The sequence below is a fragment of the Alligator sinensis genome, unplaced genomic scaffold (genome assembly GCF_000455745.1).
Source record: "Alligator sinensis unplaced genomic scaffold, ASM45574v1 scaffold1322_1, whole genome shotgun sequence".
In the NCBI taxonomy this organism is placed as follows: Eukaryota; Metazoa; Chordata; order Crocodylia; family Alligatoridae; genus Alligator; species Alligator sinensis.
The window spans coordinates 661,214-679,991 of NW_005842116.1; the positions used below are offsets into that span (position 1 = coordinate 661,214).

General features: G+C 42.9%; 1 protein-coding gene and 1 pseudogene across 8 annotated transcripts in view; one reads left to right on the forward strand and one right to left on the reverse strand.

Moving 5' to 3' along the window:
- Positions 1–18,778, reverse strand: part of SRGAP2 (SLIT-ROBO Rho GTPase activating protein 2) — a 163,915-nt gene that overhangs the window by 112,669 nt on the left and 32,468 nt on the right. The window lies entirely within an intron of this gene.
- LOC102373067 overlaps positions 18,520–18,778 on the forward strand; it is a 3,686-nt pseudogene continuing 3,427 nt past the window's right edge.

Below are 18,778 nucleotides of genomic sequence, written 5' to 3' on the forward strand. Positions count from 1 at the left end.
CCCCCCCCCCCCTCCAAAAGAGACCTCCTTATGCAGTCATCTGCTTCTGTCTCTGCCAAACCCCCTTCCTTTTCTTTTTACCACTATACTAGATCTATCTTCTTTACCTGAAAGCCAGGTGGCCTCACTCTAGTATATTTTGTTTAACAGACAAGATCCAACTTGGACCTGTATCACGATCATATTACAATCCACGTAAAACTTGAAAAAGAGGCCTTAGCTTTTTCTCACAGCTTTGTACTTGTGTTAGGGCTCCCAACCTAAATTTCCATCACAAAAACATAGGCAGACATTGAAAGCAGCACCGGCAGGTGTTAAAGAAAGACTCCCAAACGCCATTCTGGCCCCTCCATGAACAAGTCATCCAACCAGCATCTCGCTAGCCACGCTTCCCAGTTACGCATACGGACCATAAAACACGGCTTCCATCGATCTCCATTAAATGTCGACAATTGAGAACCGTCAACGGCACGCTGCAAAAGCAAATACGTTCATCTAACGCTCACTACCACACGCGCTCACACTTGATCTCTAACATGACAGGGTGGGATTTAAGGAAGCCTAATCAATTCAGTGAGGTCTGACTGCCCGGTGTAGATATTACCATTTTCACTCTTTTTTTAAAAAACCTGCAGTTGTTGGAAGTGGGGGCATGCTTTTTCAGACATTGCTTTCTTTCATTTCTTCCACATTCCCCAGTTTCTGACATGCTGCAGTAAGACCTCTGCTTACAAAAGCTTCTGCATCTCTGGTTTAGGAAGTCTATCAAGGTGCAAATCTACCTGCCTCCAGACTAACACAGCTAGCGCGAGACTTCCCCATTTCAAAGAGATTTACTCTTTCCAACTCAACACTACTCCTTCGCAACCACTGTCCAACCCTTTCAACATGCACTTGGCAAAGTGGGAGTACAAAATGCCATGTAGAGGAACCATTTAGTAGCAGGACCTCCAGCCCAAGGTTTTACATATTTATTTATTCTAGCTGAGTGGAAAGTAAAGACTCCACCTATTAGTGATGTTTGAAACAGAAGTGAAAAGGCTCCTTATTTCTACCTTTAAAAAAAAAAAATGAAATGGTTTGGCTGCATTATGCCAAATATTGCAAGGATTTTTTTTTCATGGCAGAACAGCATTGAACTGAATTGAATTATTCATGAGATCTATGCAACGTGATCATTATTTTTGGCGTCCAGCTTATGTGCGTGCCACGTCAACTCATTTTAGAAATCCCAAATTAGGCAAGGTACATACACATAGTTAAACCAATGAGGTGACACACGTCTCGCTGTCTGTGTACACACATATACGCACGCCCGAGTACATATGAAGACACAGCTTTCAGAATGAACTTGCCTTGCCTGCCGTACCCTTTTCCAGAATAGCGACAGTCTTTATTTTAAAATATATTGACTTCCTATAGCTCAGCAGCCTTTCACTGCTATACAAGCCAATAAGGGAGCACAGCCCATCCTCTCATTTTCCCCATGAGAGCTGATCTCATTGCGGGGAGACGCGTGCACCAACAGCCTTGGCAGAATCACTGCTTCTCCTTCTGAGAGTAAAGCTTGCATAAATTTGCCTTCACCCTCTTCCCAAGCAAAGCAGGGGCCAACAGAGCTGAGCCAGCACACCAAGAAATTAATCTGCACCCTATGTATAGGGCTAGCACAGCTTCCTTTCCAAGATCTGGGGTCAGCAATGACCACTTGCCCTGCCTCTTCCTTGGGGCCTTTAGCAGAGCCCCAAATGAGACCTGTCCCACTTGTCAGAAAGTCCACAAGACTCAGGAAAAGCAATGCACAGACCAAATCCCACAGGAGAGACCGTCTTTAATGCATCCTCTTATACCCAGGTATTACATCCCACGCATTAAAGAACTTCTGGATGCCACAGAAACTTCCCTCCAGATCCCTAGAAACAGGAAAGGCAACATCAGCATTTGTTTAAAAAATGAAGACATCAAAGGTCCCTTTTGAGCAGCTAAAATGAATCAGCTATTCTTTTTTCAGATCATGGATAGTGCAGGGAGTGAGGGTGAGGAAAGGGGTCGTGGAGTATTGAATGCAACTAAAATAATGAATGAACTACTTCCCCAGGCCTGCAAACCACACCACAGTGTCTCCCAAAACCAGGCAAAATTAAGGCGACAGTTCTACAAAAAAGCAGAGCTTCAAGATGAAAACAGTCTACATATTGCTGCTTCATTACTGGCTTTTGCTGCATTCTCACCCCAGTTCTTTATAGCTGTCCGGTCTTAAAGGATCGCTTCTTTAGGACCAGGACTTTGTCGCATGTCATGGAAGACACCCACTCTACAACCGAGGAGGTCAAAGTGACAAGGACAGATGGGAAATTAATACTTCTGAATAAAGCAATCTGCTATGCTTCAGCAATAGCTTCTTCTCTTTACCCTTCCCTCCTCCTTTCCTCAAGCTTGTGGAATACTAAACAGAAATGGCTCCACCACTGCATATCGCATGGGACCGCGGGTCCGTGTCAGTGTCCAGTCTGCATACAAGAACAGACTCGAACAGCGCTGATTGTACAAGACGTGGAAAAGAGAAACCATCTCTTCACACAGGGCTGAGACGACATAAAAAGCGGAGTTCGAGCCCCTTCGCCTACATACAGAGGAAAAAACAGTGGAACACTAATGAGGCCAGGATGAAAAGAAAATGTCCATTATTATATGCTATTTTACTCCTGATATACTAATAAATTGATGTAGCCCGAATGACACTGCAAACTCCATTTGTTCCCGTTTGTGCTCGTGACTTCAAAGCTGAACTACCAGGCCCTCGTAGGACACGTGCGTGCCTAACTGCCTTCTCAAATGGTTAATAATGAAGACCTACATGCATTTTCCTTTGCCCTCACAGAGTGATTTATGTTCCCTCTATGAAGCTCTGAGGTCCTCCCAGCCCTGACCCTGTCCCTCCCACTCCATTTTATTTCCATCACCCCGTGCCACAGCTCTCATAAATTCTGGTCTGGGATGGGGTGCAGAGTGAAGGGGTATAGGATCCTCTAAAGCCATCAAAGATCCTCTTCATTCCTTTGACAATGGGACAATTTTTTGATGGACATACAGCATTTTGGGGGGGAAATATTTAGTATGGCTCCACCAAGGTACACCAAGGACTACCCAAGTTTCCATTTCCTATCATCATCAAAAAAAAAAAAAAGAAAGAAAGAAAAAAGTTAGGAGCAAAATTCCTGGATTCAGTTCCCAGTTATCACTGAGGGGCCTTTTACATTTCTTAATCTTTGGGGTCAGTTTTCCCACCTGCAAACCACACATCTACCTTTGAGGAGTACATCAGAGCTTAACTGTAGTTTAGAAAGTGCTCTAAGCTGCTTGGGTAAGAGATACCATAGAAATACCATCAAATGGCTGAAGATTACCAATTATTCCTTTAAAAAAAAGAAGTCTGCAGGTTGTGACAGTCCTAATCAATCAGACCTGAACGCTGCATTCCAGCGCACAGTCCATTAAATCACGAGGATGACTGATGCTTACAACCCTTCTAAGAGTCTTCCAAATAAATTCTTCTTCCCTCCCACTCTCTATCCAAACCTTAAAGAAATCATCTTCATTTATCTGAAGGAAAGATAACCCCCTGTCTCAGGAGTCTTCAGTGCAATCAGGACATAGATTATCCACAGAAATGCTAACAGTGCATTATTGGCTATCGAACTATTTTGCTGGGCAGTCAGAAACTCAATGGCCTGACTTCACATATGAAACTCTGTCCTTTAGACGGGTTTTAAAAATGTTCTTTTGTCTTCACAACCTTTAAAAAAAAAAATGCACAACACCCAAGTACCAAGTCACGCAGAAGTAAACTCCAAGTCAAAAAAAAAAAAACAAAAAAAAAACCGGCAAAACCTACACCACTAGCAGGTACCTAAAGAAATTTTACCTTCTGAATTTTATCTCTGTTACTACTGAGCTAGCCAAACACCATCTGTATAAGATAATGTACACTTTTTATAACACGCGTGCAGTCCATTTCTTTCTTCCCACTTCTTTTCAGTGAAGCAGTTCTTCTGACTATAGAAGATATCCATTACTATTAATTTGTTTATGTTGGAAGTTCTCACTCCCTTATTCATATTATGACTTTCTCACCAAATGTCAAGTATTACCTTTTAAAATCATCTTGGATCAGATTCTTATTTGGCCAAATTATCCAGAAATAACAGAAATCTATACATTCAATATTTTGCTATAATTCAATTCACTCGGGGGATTAGAGAGCCAGAGAAGTCTAGGAGACCATCCTTTTCAGTCCTGTAAGTTTTAAACATGGGTGCATGGGAGCTTTACCTCATTGCTGGTTCATATGAAAACAGAGAAACTTCACTTTCACTTGATATTTTCAGGAGAATACCCGATATTCAACCGTTCTCTCTCAAAGTACCATGAGCAATTTAGGTTATCTGGTGGTCAAACTGGCCTATGTCAGACAACCAAGAAGCCCAGTGGAACTCCGCTTTTTTAGTGGTTATCCTGACAACTTTGCTCTGTACAGTGAAATATTTATTACAACCAAAACCCATTCACTTCAGCGGACTTCCAAAGGACTCAAGCATCTTCCAGGAGATGTACAGAACTTAGGAAGAATCAGGTCTTTTGGCTGGGGAGTTTATGGTACCAGACATGCTACGTATAACAGCATTAAATCATTTTTAACCCAATAAAGCGATGCTTACTCTAAAGCTGCAATAAAAAGGGCTATGCTATAATTCCTCAATGAAGGTAAAAAATTCCCTTGGCGCATTATGTCATTTAGTTAGCGATATAAACAGAATGATTAGTGTTCGTTTCTGATCTAATTTCATCTCTGGATTTCCTTCCCCACCCCTTTTGGTAACTGATACATTAACATGCATAAATGATCAAAACGTACACGAAGCAAGATGAAGAGGAGAAAATGTAAATACTTCTAATCAAAAGGAAATGGTAGATACTTCTAATCAACAGGAAGGCAGTTAAGAGATGCTCAGAAATCATTTCTAATAGATCGCTAAGTTCATTGGTTGTTGCAAGGGGTCAACAAAAGACCAACAAAAAAATCCAAAATGATGCACCGTGTAGTTATTTCACACGAACAATTGGAAAAAAAAAAAGGTCTTGTTTCATGTTTTGGTTGATATTCAACAACCCTAAATACAGCCACACCTTGGATATGCCTTACTGATAAAGGAACAGAGAGCAAGAGGCAGCTTTTTTTTTTTTTTTTTTTTTTTTTTTATAGGGTCGGGTAGCTATGCAACTGCAAAGAGATAACCTTGAGCTAGTGCTACTACTCCCGATGAGTTCCCAAGTTGCCATGGCAACTAACACCTTTCTCCGATACTGTCAATACGTTCCCCCCTTCCGGTCTCCTTTGATTTACTACCACAGTTACAAGCCATGCAAGTCACCACCAAAACTACAAGGCTTTATAAAATCCTGCAGATTAAGTCTTTTTAGCACTGCAAGGCTGGATTAGCTCTTCCAGAGCGCTCGTGCTGCAGCCAGGAGACCCACACCTGTTTGATCATTAATAACGAGAGTCCAAGCTAGCCACAGCCGTGCAGTCTGGAGCTCTCTCTGTGCTTCATTTATGCAACCCCTGAGGATATCTATGGGTTTCCTCTCAATTTGTCGCATTTTTCTCCTCCCTCTGGTATAGCTGATAAAAATCTCAATCAATCAAGAAGGGAAACAGTGAATACTAAAGAGCCTTAAAGGAAAAAAAAAGACAAGAAAAGAAAGTAGTAGTCAGTTGTAGGAGGGGAACAGCTATACTCGAACCGTCTGGTCTCTAAAGGCAAGGTCTGGTGCAAGGAGCCTGCTGAGGACGGTCTGTGCCGCGATACAAAGAACGCTGAAAAACAAAAAAGAAGCACTGAAGATTTAATTAAGCTTTGCTATCTCAAGGAGGTAGGTGGATGAACATCATAGCTATTTTACAAATGACTCCAAAGGCATTAAAGAGGTCTCAGGGACTTGCCCAAGCTATCACAGTAGGAAATTTCCTGTTCCAACCTTTGGACTCCCTCTTCTTGTTTTCTTCAGAACAATACCAAAGGCTGCCATAAATTACAATAAATTACATTAATCAGCTTAATGCGCCTTTAAATAAGAATTTAGGAGATTATAGAGTCTATTATAAGTCCATGTTAAATATTTACAAAAGAGATTAAGTTAGAGATGTTTTAAGTCTCATACATATTTCCAAACACAAGATGGAAGACATTATTTACAAAGGACCAGAAAAATCGCTTCAAGATCTTTTTTCAATCCTTCCCCTTGCCTCTTTGGGCCATATTGTGGTCCCCGTCGCTTGCATAAGACAACAGTGGAACTACTGGACAACATATATTAGAGGGTCGCTGGCCTTTCTGCCTTATTTTAAGCCACAATGTACCAAACCCCCAGGAGGAAGTGAACAGGATGCGGTGACCAGGATATCCATGAAATGCATGAGGAACACCAAGAGTCTCAATCTTGAACTTCCAGCTTGTGTTTCCAATGCTATTCCCCGTGGAAGTCCCATTAAAAGTTTCTTCACTGAAGGCCCAACGGAGTACCCTGTTTGCATCTAGCAACACTGTTCTGTTCAATTAACAAGCCAACCTAAAATAAATGCAATACCTTGGTAAACAGATTAGCAATATCAAACAGCCTCCTCTCTTCATTTTAGACAAACTTGTCCGCAGGTAGAGGATACCTCATCACACTAGATACTGGGCCTGTTTACAAAAATTGTAGAAAAATAAGTCTGGGAAGAACATCTTGCCCGACCCTGTGCTCAAGGCAGAATCAATCCAGTCTAAAACCACCCTCACCACTTGCTTGTCTAAACTGCACTTGAAGACTGGCAATGATGGAGAGGCCGTCACCTCTCTAAATAGTCCCGTCCTGTGCTCAGCCAGAGAGATTCATCCGAGTAACAAATGTAAAGTTTTCCTAGGCTCAATTTAAGACCATGACTTCTGGCCCTGTCCACTATGGACAAAGAATAGCCCATAACACTTTCTGTCATTGAAAGTTGTTATCCAAACCTCCCTAAGTGTTCTTCAGACCAGAATAGCACCAGTTCTTCCAACCCTTCCTTTTCAGCCATGCTTCCTAGACCTCTAAGAAATGTTTGCTGTTCTAGACCCTTTCCAATCTGTCCATAATCTTTCTTGAAGTCTGTCACCCAAACCTAGACATTTACTCCAGGTGAGGCCTCAGCAGCGCTGAAGAGCGTGGAAGAATCACATCCCACCGCCCCTGAATTCTAGGTAGCGTTCCTTTTAATACAACCCAGCATGATATTTGGCTTTTTCCCCCCAACAAAAATAGCACACTGTTGACTCATTTTCAGCATGTGGTCCACTAACACAGAGCCAGTTGTTGCCTGTTTCGTTTCTGTGCAGCTGAGCGCTCCGTCTCAAGTGCAGTACTTTAACTCTTGGCCTTGCTAAATCCCATCCAATGAATTTCAGTTCATTTCTGCAATTTAGGAAGGTCCTTCTAAATCCTTATCCTATCCTCTTAGTGTCTGCTACCTGGCCAAGCTTGCTGTCATCTGCAAATCGACTAAGTGTGCACTCAATAAAATCTCGTAAGTCATTAATGAAGATACTGAATAATGCCAGAGCCAGAACAGACACCTGGATAACCCCCCCCACTTAATCTCTTCTCCCATTTAGATATCAAGCCATTGATAGCTACTCTTTGAGGCAGGAGATCCAACCAGTTACACACAGACCTCAGAGTAGTTTCATCTTAGATCATATTCTGTTATCTTATTTACGAAAATGTGATGGGAGACTATATGAAAAGCCTTAATAAAGATACCACATTCCCTGCTTTCCCCCATCCACAAAGCCAGTTGCCTTGTCACTGAATGAAGTCAGGTTGGCCAAGCCAGACTGGCTCTTGACAAATCCATGTTGGCTCTTCCTGATCACCTTGCTACCTTCCAAGTGCTTAGAACCAGATTATTAGATGATTTGATGATATGCTCAGGTATTTTTCTGGGTACTGAGGTTAGACAGGCTAGTCTGTAACTTTTTTTTTTTTTTTAAATGGACAAAGACTTGGCACTTCAGATTTGTCCATTTCCACTTTCCCAGGACCGTGCTGACCTCCGTAAGTTCTTAAGATAATTGCCAATAGCTCTGCAATTTCCTCGGCCCATTCTTTAAGCGCACTAGGATGAATTTCATCCAACCCTACTAATGTGAAAACATCCAGCTTGTCCAAGTCATCTCTAACCTGTTCTTTCCCTCCTCTAGGCTGATTATCTCCTGTCTTATCTTTGCTGATAACTCTGCCTGTCATTTGACAGCTGACCTTTTTCACAAAGGAGGCTCAAGTAGAAAAGGCATTAAATACTTGAGCCTTCTCTGCATCCTCTGTTGTTAAGATTATCCCTTTCATTCACCGAGGAAGTCACGCTTCCCTTGGTCTTCCTCTTGCCTGTACTCACCCTTAGCAATATGGCCAAGTTTCCCTTTTTTTGGTAAAAGTTAAGTAATTGTTGCTGAATCTTCTTATCCTTCGTTTGCATCAGAGGGATCTGCTCCATTATAGCTGTGTCAATCAAGAGACACTTACCTGAATTTACAAACGACTGTGTAGATGGGCGGGGGGATATCAGACCATTTACTTTTTTAAAAAGTTAAGTTTTACTCTGTACCATGAAGAAGGGAAATGACACCATAACAAATGCAGGCAACCCCCCCCATCCCAAAACACAAACTTTTTCTAAAAACAGCAATTCTGTTCCATATATATGACCATTAAATCAAAATAATCACCTTGACTGCAGCGTTTATTCTACTTTGATTCATAATTATCTATAAAATCAGTAAAGAACTTTGGTTTTCTTGGATTTGAACTGTCCAGAACAGGACCCGTCTTTACACAGGATACGTGTACGTACCTAGTTTGACGAGGACCTGTTCTGACCCAAACCAACTAAAACTGTAACACAAATATTCAGAAGAGATCCAACTTCCTTCCTTTATGCATTTGGAAGCGTATGTCCTAGTACCATTTTTCTATTAACTACAGTATCATGTGTGTGTGTGTATGTATATATATATATTTTTTTTTTTATTTTTTTTTTTGGAAGTGATTTTTACTCAGGGTTTGACAAGTCAGGTTGTTTGACAATAGTTTTCCTTGCTGTACGCACACTGATTTATTACTGTAGAGTTGCTTAGGAGGTATGGAGTTGATAAGGCCCCCAGGGCAGGGGGTCGGACTCGATCTGTTGAGGTCCCTTCCAACCCGAGCATCTATGAATCACCTCAAACGTGCAAGCGCAGCCTTCGGATGCCTGAGAAAACGGATGTTTGAAGGTCACGACATCAGATCAGAAACTGAGCTCATAGTTGAATCAAGCAGCTGTGATCCTCACCTCACTGTACGGAGCCAAGACATGGACAACATACAGGAGACACTGCAAGTCGTTGGAAAAGTACCATCAACGCTGTCTGCAGAAGATCTTTTGAATCCAGTGGAAAGACGGACGTACCAACATTAGCATCCTCTCGCAAACAAACACCACAAGCATCAAGGCAATGATCATCTGATACCTACTTCACTGAGCCAGCCACATCATCTGGATATCCAACTCCATGTTCCGGAAGCAAGTTTTACTCTCCCAGCTTAATTAAGGCATACACTCAAGAGGAAGGCAGAGAAAGCGCTTCAAGGACGTCCTCAAGGCCTACTTGAAAAAAATGCAACTTAAAAAATGCGATGCCTAGGGCCGCCCCAAAAGAAGGAAGAGTCTGCTGCAAGGATTTCCATACTTTGAAACCTTTATGACAGGAGACGGAAAAGCGGGAGTGGCAGAAACAGCGTGTTATGGACCAAATCAACCACCCCACGTGGAAACACGTGCCCGAGTTGCAACAGAATCTGTTGATCCCAGATCAGCTCCATCAGCCGTCTTCAGACCACAGAAAAGGAAATCATGGAAGACAATCATCCCCGATTGCAAGGGACTGCCAATGATGGAATCAGTGTTCAAACCCAAGGTTATGTCTATTCAAAGGAATGATTTACTATGCAAACAGGTAAGGCTGAGGCAGCACTGAATTTTGGGACTACCAATTCTGGATCTCTAAATTACAAGTTCTAGTCAGTTTTATAGATGAAAGACAAGCGCATACTTCTAGCATCAGAAACTGCTAGGGACTGCAAGTCCAAAGCTTCTGAAAAGCATAGCAAATTTTTATGATGGACCTGCATCATAAGAAAAAAAAAAATCATGATTACTTGAATATATGAATGAAAGACAAGGAGCAGAAGGGAGGGAGAAACAAAAGAAAAACTCATTATAGTAACCTGTTTTTATTATTTGGTGCCTTTTTTTTTAAATTCTCTTTTTGCCTAGTACCAGTAATTTAGAGTTACCACCAGCTTTAAGCTGTGACTTGAATGAATGCCATTTACAAATGCTTCCATGGCTCTAACATGCAGAAAACACAAGGATAAATAAAAGGGAATGGATAGCATAACCATTGTTTGGAGCAAGTCAAGGGTTTAATCCCTCTGTGCGCTAGACAACCTCAGCAGCTATGTGAATAGAATTGAACCCTTCATTTAACCCCAACTTTAGCATTTTCTCAAATGAGACTATTCCATGGTAAAAGCTTTTCCTTCCTACACAAGTGAGGTCAACAGCATGCAGGAAGTAGGTCGGCAACTTAAACGAGGATGTTGAGAGACAACGGGTATTGGTGGAGCACAGCAATGGCTGACTGCTGTTGCTGTTTATTAATAATAATAGTTATTAGTAATAGCAAGAGTAATTTCAAAGCAGGTCAAATCTCTTGCACTGGGTACGTCAACAGTATGGAGATTTAAAAAAAAACAAAAAAAGTCTAAGTCTGGGAGCTGATTTGCTGAAAACCGGATGATGAAAGATGCTAGAACCAAATCCTCATCCAGCTGCTTATTAGTGAGCAGATTATAGACAACAGCCATCAACTCTACAACCAAGACTCAAGGCAGCACACATCAAGATCAAGTTTACTAAGAAAGAGAATATTGGCCAAGGTACCAAAATCCTCACTTCCAACTTCCGAATAGTCCCAGAGGTTCTCACAGTTGCCTTTGGATCAGGCATAAGAGGAGGGGAAAAAATCTTAGTCTATTATTGCATTTTACAGATGCATTTTGCAGGTCTGCATTCAGCTCTTAAAACACAGACAAGGCTAAAAGGACTACAACCACACATTTGTTTCAAAGTTGGGAGAAAACTGTACAAAAAAGTACAGTCCAGCTACTGTCACTATGGTAAAAATTCATCCTAGGGATCTGAAATACTTCAGTGTCTATCAGAGTCAAAAAGTTGTTTCCCCGTGATAAGAACTAGATGCCAGAATAAATCCAACCTTCTCTAAGAAGCGTATAGAGATGGGGACCGAGTCACGCGGAGCTAAGAAGATGCACTCGGACTGTGCCAAAAAAAAGCAAGGAGGTTATTTTTCTTCATGCTACAGAAGATGCCGCTCTCCCCCGATCATTAGAACTGAAAGCCTCAATAATCTTCTATTAAGTAAAATTTGTAGGACCTCAAACTACATAGGAACTCCCATATAAGATCTGGCCAGCGATCCGTTCTGTCTCTGACAATAGCCACTACGCTTCAAGGGAAGGATCCTCACGTACAGCAACACTATTTCTTATATCGCTGCCTTGCTTCCATTTTCAGAGATGGCATATATCCCCATAAACAATTATGAAATGCATCAGAAGCTCCCAAGTTTAGCATAATGAGCCTAATCTGTTTAAATTCCTCTTCCTAAAAACCTAAGGCTGCAATTTGGCTTTCAGAGGGGATACCCCAGACCATACTGAACTTCAATGCTTTTCGTTTCACCTGCTGATATATAGAGCCAAAAGCTAAGAGGTTTTGAAAGAACAAAACCAAATATATTAACCGCAGTCATGGGAGAAGCCCTTTTCCTTGTTCAGCTCCCCAATCCTTTTCATCTTGTACTCCAAAATCCCTATTGAAGCTTTGCAACTGCACCTGAATTGCTATGCCAGTGACTCTCAACCAGGGGGGTTCACAGTACCTTGGGGTGCCTTGAGATCCTTTCAGGGGTGCCCCAGGGTGGCACGCAGCATTAGCCCTGTTAGGCGTGCAAACATGATTCACAAGATAAACCCAGAGTTCTCCAAAAGGAATGCATAGTGTTAAAAACACACGTGACCTATTGTGGTCCCTCTCAGTTCTCTGCAATAGGAGCGCTCTGTTATTTTTCTGTAGTAAAAAAAATGTGCAAAAAGCAAGAGCCGACATTCTCAGAGGGATGCCGCAAGTCTAACAAGATGCACCAAGCCTAAACAGCCAAATGCACCAAATGAGGGTGCTTCCAGTCTGAAAAGGTTGACAACCACTGCTCTGTGCAACCGCCGTGAAGTCTGTAAGAACATTCGAGGGAAGAAAGGGACCAAATTACACATAACCCATTCACGGCTGAATCTCAGCCGGGCGTGTGACTAATTTACTTTCCCTATTCAAAAACAGCAGCAATCTGCCAAATCCAACCATTCAAAAAACACCATCAGGTACCAGCCAACAACAAGGAGGAGGCCAGAAGCTAAGCATTTGGTGTGTACCAAGACTTGGCAGAGAGCGCTTGCACACGTCCATTTACCAGCAACTAACACCAACTAATTATCACTAATTGTACGTACTGGCTATTTTTACATGATGCTGGAGCACTTTGGTGACCCAACACTGCTGACTTCAATGCCAGTACTCATTAGCATCATTTCAGGACAACTTGCTGAAAACAATGCCCCACTATGGACCGCCACTTGTCAATTAGAGAAGGATACATAGCTATTTATTAGCTTCTAGAGGGGCTCAATTCAACCAAAATACTAGCATACCACAGCTCAATTAAAATGCAACGAGGTCATTTTGATTTTTAATTTAACTAACACTTCTGCCGAGATGAGACGCCACAGAAAAATGAATGCAAACTATTGCCCGAACAAGAACACAGGAAGACACAAGGGTGCCGCTTTAACTGTGGCACTACTTTATTAAAAAAAAAAAAAAATTACACACACACACACACACACACACACACACACACACACACACACACGTTTAAATGTATACATATTTTTCAATGTATAAATTTTTAAATATAATCTATCAATTTTAGCAACAACTTTTTAAAACCCATAAAACTTTTTATAACCCATTTACTTATTTAATACCCTTCAACGTTGGGCTGTCATTTGGGCATTTAATTTTCCTTTAGTCCTCACTTGAGCATGTGCAATTTGAGTGCTACAAGGTTAGGATTTCAACCACTTGTGCAGACACCGTTACGCAAAGGGGTCCTTGAGCAGTCAGGGGGAATATTTGTTTAAACCGTCTTTTCTGGAATTATCAGCCTATAACAACAGCTCTGCTGGCCTTTGCTGTCCTAAGAGTTTGTTTTTGCAAATATGTGTTTGGAGGAAAAATGTTAAGCTGTCTGCGCTCTTTAAAACCTTCTGCCATGCTATAGCAACACTCCTATGGAAATGCACAAATTATGAGGCTGCCTTTAAAACTATAATCACCATCCAAGTCTCCAGCTAATGAGGCTTGAACAGTCACTTCTGCGGGCATGTTACATTTCGAGACATTCCCTAAAACAAACTTTTCCCCTCCACCGTGAATGAACGTGAAGGAAAATAAAGCATGGTTATTAAAAAACAAACAAACCACAAAACAAAGGCTTGAGAGATGGCAAATTAATCATCATTGCTACGGCTGAAATACTGGGATCCCAAAGGCATACGCATGTTGGCCTCTAGCTGCTGCCAGCACTAAGCCTAATGTATATCCAAACTATTGCTTTTGTGCAGGAGCAGGCAGCTGTGCTTGAAGACCCCAGCCACCAGCTAGCTTCATAAAGCTTTCACTACTTTCAACTGGAGAGAAAATTGTTGCAGACATTTTCTTACTAGAGAGGGAAAAAAAACTTAAGAGAACCTCTGCAGAGGTAATTTGCCATTTACTTTGTTCATACAGTTACCCCCGTGCAGCAAGAGACATTCAAGAGTCACTGGAGTCGAGTAAAAGAAGCAAAAGCATGACAAATTGCTTGGTTGAGTAATAAATTGCACAGAACGTGTCTTTTATAATGTGAAGGCCAAGGGGAAAAGCACCGTATCATTTATATGCAAGAATATTTCCACACTAAAAAGCACTGTGCAGTCTACAACATGCTACCTTAAAAAGCCAATTGGTTCCCACCGTTTCATTAAAGAAATAAAAGTTCATGGGCATAGTGTGTGTTCTCACAGAATTGGTATTTCTCCTTTTGGCAACAAACATGGCGAGAGGATCCGACTCCCTTCCCTTCCCCTCCCCTTCGGAGGCTGGACCCGATGATCTGTAAGGTCCCTTCCAGCCCCTAACGTCCATGAAGTGGAACCGGGGCTCATCTCCAAACAACAGCTTTGAATCTTAGGACAGAAAGTGAATGCTTTCATCCTCTTCTCCCAGAGATTCCCAATGTTAAAAACACAGCAAATAAGCATCTTAGCCCCCACTTTACCTGGAAGCTTTTACTTATTGTTCCCAACCGGAAACACAGCATTTTACGAACAACCTTCTGCTCGGAAACATCGGCATATCGGGTGTAGGTGAGATGGAGCAATGAGGCTCTCGCCAAGAGACAGCAAATTCACAAGAAAAAAGTCAAATGAAAACAGGATCTATTTTTGATGGTTATAAAATAGCTGACTATCTGAACAACAGAACGGGTGACCTTATCAAAGAAAGACACCGTATCTTGCAGTATGATTCATACCCCAAGACCATCTGGAGAAAACATTCAAGTGTCATAACTTAAAAACCATCTTGGAGCACACGGCCAGACAGACCAAACTGAGCAAAATGATCCATCTACTGTGTCAGGGTTTGCCAGAAAACCACTGAAAGTAGACGAGTTAAAGGAAATCTATATCCCTTGGGATACACTTGTAACTGATCTTGAGACGTTTTAATATTTTCATATGCATAACCCAAATAAGGGGTTTAGAGTAGGTGGTTGTGTGTCCAGTTTAGGTTATCCATTTAGTTCCACATGACAGAAAACATCTGGGTAGCTACTCTGGGACCCACCAGCTGACTTCCAAAAAAATTATTTGGGCAAATCTGCAGCATGAATGTCCTGCCAGCATTAATCTCTGTCAATCTGGTGCAAGAGAGAGAGAGAGCACATGAGCCAAAAAGTACAAGTACACTTAGGCACATGTTGGTTTTGAGGGTTTAGGGGGCAGGAGGAAGGGAGAGCAAGAGTAAACGGGTGAAGAAGGTTATGCTTGTTCTTGAACTCTTCCTTGATGTAACCAGTGATGGATGCAGCTACCCAGCCCACAGCCATCTTCACACCAAGGTACTTATTTTTGGACTGGGCTATTTAGCAGATCTTTCTACCCAAACGAGACACGTCTCCACACCAGGGAAACATATGCTGTGGGGGAGGTCACCAAATAATTAGTCAGCACTTCTAGAAGTTGACTTGCCACTGTTGATGTGCCGATGCAGGTGAAAAAAAAATTCTCTAGACTAACTCGATACCGATTTCACACTCCATTCTGCACTTGCATTTCCTGTGCAATAAGGTCGGCTTTTATTTAAGAAAGAGAGAAAGTCAGTGGATACCCCTCCCCCAGCAGAGCAAGAGGTCTGGCTCTTGTTCCTGGTTTAAATCGCAGATGTGAAGTTCAAGCTGGCCATGTCATCTCACTGTGCTTCAGCTTCCTCATCGACATAATGAGGAAAATCCCCACTTTTATAGAGTACCCTGAGATGGCCAAAGGCAGTACAGAGCTCCTGCTTTCACCACCCAGAGAAAACTGAGCTCAATTGCTCCTGGGTATAGTCAGGTTACGTGCCTTGAGAGCCTGGATCACAAGGCGACTTAAAGAGCACAGATGTCCTCAGCAACTGCTCCTGAGAAACAGAAGAGTTCACCATTTATCTACTATGCCTTCACTCCTAGATACTGTACCCACACCACAGTGCCAGGCTACTAACATCTCTGGATCATGACCTTAGAGACAACAGCGATGAGAACTGCAAACACTGAATGACTCGTGGACTTTAACCAATATCACTGAGAATGAGATTTGGGGCCATACCCTCCTGCCAGCTTGCATGTTAAGCTAGTCCTACTGAAAACTTCCCTCTTCTCATGGTGATGTTCGACTTGGGGGGGGTGAGGGGAGGATGGGTTGGAGGGAGGGAAGCAGAGAGGCGCAGAGGGAAGTGGAGGAAGTTCTGTATTTCAATGACTGGTGCAGTGTCCAGCACTTATTGGAAAGTAAGTGTCGCATGGGGAAGGGAAGAAAGTTTAATTTCTAGATGATCACAGAGGATGCGTCAGCACTGCAGGGACTTTTCTATCCCTCACTCTCTCCTCTGCAATGGTAAGTGCTCTGCCTGCTGACAGAGAAATGGTGCATTTTATTGCAGGACCAAAACTGGGACCTTGCCACGGCCCCATCCCATCACTGCACCATTTGCAATACAAGGAAATCAAAAACTGTGTCCTTGACCTTGCATTCTTCTTTTGGGGCACACAGGGAGGACAGCTTAAAAGACGTGCCAGATAATCTCCTGTTGTTAACTCCACCGGTGCTCAGCACAAGTGCTGACATTATTTTTGGCTGTCACAAGTCTGCACTCCCACCTTGCTGGATGGGGAAAAATGCACAAGACTAATGGCATAAGCACAAGGCATGAATTCCTCCAGTATACCCATTACCATAACCTGCACCCTCGGCAAAAGGAAGTGGGAAACCTCCTTCAGAGTGCAATAACCAGCCGTGGTACTTTAACAACTACGTTCTTAGACAGAAAAAGAAATGTTGCCCAAAGACAAAGACAACACTATATCAGAAGGAAACACATTGAACAAAGGGACTGGTGAAGCTAGAAGTGAGCTACTCTGCATTTGGAGACCAAGTTGACAAAGCAACGGGCAGCACATGGCAGGAATTTCTTAAGTTCTCTGCTGAAACCTAATATTTCCACTGATGACAAGAACGAAACAGCAACTGGAATCGGAGCCACTTCAGATCTTTGGTAGTAGCAACACCATTCAAGAGCACAGCTACCAGATAAACCGCTTCACCCCTGTATGCTGCAGGAAGTAATGCAGCCATCTGCCTCCAGCGTGGGCATGGCGAAGCGCTGCAATTCACTCCCACCGCTATCCTGAGGCTGGCCACTTGCAACGGCAATTTTAGACGTACCTGTTCAAACAGTGCCGTTGCATTCGGGTCCGAAAATGCTTGAAGAACAGCCCGACAACTCAGTCTAACCACCACTAATACTGACAGAGCTGCTAGCCAGAGAGCAGTGGAAAGAGGATTAGGGTATGTCCCCTTCCAATTTTTGAGACATCAAGACATGGCAGCCCCATTGCAACGGGTGCACTGACAAAGCATGCATTATTAGCCACTGCTGCATTAAACCAGTTCTGTTCCCAGCCCACTGAAGAGAGCAGAATACACCCACCGCTTCCCCCCAGGAGGTATTTTTCACACAAAACACTTTGCTGTCCACCCCATGCTGTGGTTGTGTACCTAGCCAAATCACCACCTGGAGCAGCAAAGGGGGTGCAAACTGCAAGTCCTAAAAAACAAAACAAAAAAGTATTTTTTAGGTGAATTGGTACATTGACCCATCAGTAATGTGTGCAATAAAGACAACCCTTCCTGCAGGGTAAGCAATTATAGGCATTTCACCGTTTTATACCACCGCTAGTTCATTTCTTCCCCTGCCCCTTATTTCACAATGTATCAAAAATATGTACAAACGATTCCTTAGCAAAGAGGTTTCAGTTCCCTCTTCTCTAGAGCTGTCTCAAAGACTGCTCTGAAGAGGAAGGACAAATCTGCACCATAAAGAACAGATTTCAATTTCCAGGTCTCAAAAGCAGGCACTGGTCTGGGGCGTCTCTACGCTTCACATCCCTTAAACCCGACTTGCAGAGGTCGTGAAGCAGACGGTACCTTCCACCTAAGGCCAACCTGTGCCTAAAGACACCACACCAGAGCATCTCATGCAAACTGGGAACCCCCAAAAGAGTGGCGCTGCCCGAGATCTGCGGACAACTGAAGTGTTTAGTATCCTCTCACGTGGCTTGCCTCTTTATGAACGAAGACTACCGGAGAAAATAAAGCAGCACACTTTGAAAGAAAAGCGTAACATCAGATAGCTGAAATCCAGCAACTTTCACGTTACTGTCACAACCCAATGATTTTAGTGCCTCGGCACGATGCCATTTTCCCGCCACATGAGAGTCTCTGTGCACAGCAAAAGTTTTCTGTTGCAACAGAAAACCCCGGTGCAAGAGAGTTCCCACCATTCGTATGCTAATTTGTGTCCCACTATTGGCCAGTTCTAAATTATTCCTACGTGGCGGCCAGCGATTGGCTTGCTGGCCGTATAAAAGTGTGCGCGACTTCCGCCCAAGGTGGAGCCCTTCGAGCACGCTGCAACTCGTGCGCTTGTTTGAGCGACGGGGCCACCTGTGTCGCAGCTACTAACGGGGTAAGTAAAGCTTTTTGCAACCAATACACTTTGTCTGCCTCTCCATTCATCAGCCCGCCCAAACCGCCGAGTAATTTGTATATCACCTCAAGCCTGCTCCGGCCGAGGATGGGATTTAAGGGCACGGTGAAGACGACGAAACTAATTAAGTTCTTAGTGGGGGGGGGGGGGGGGGGGGGAAGAGACGGA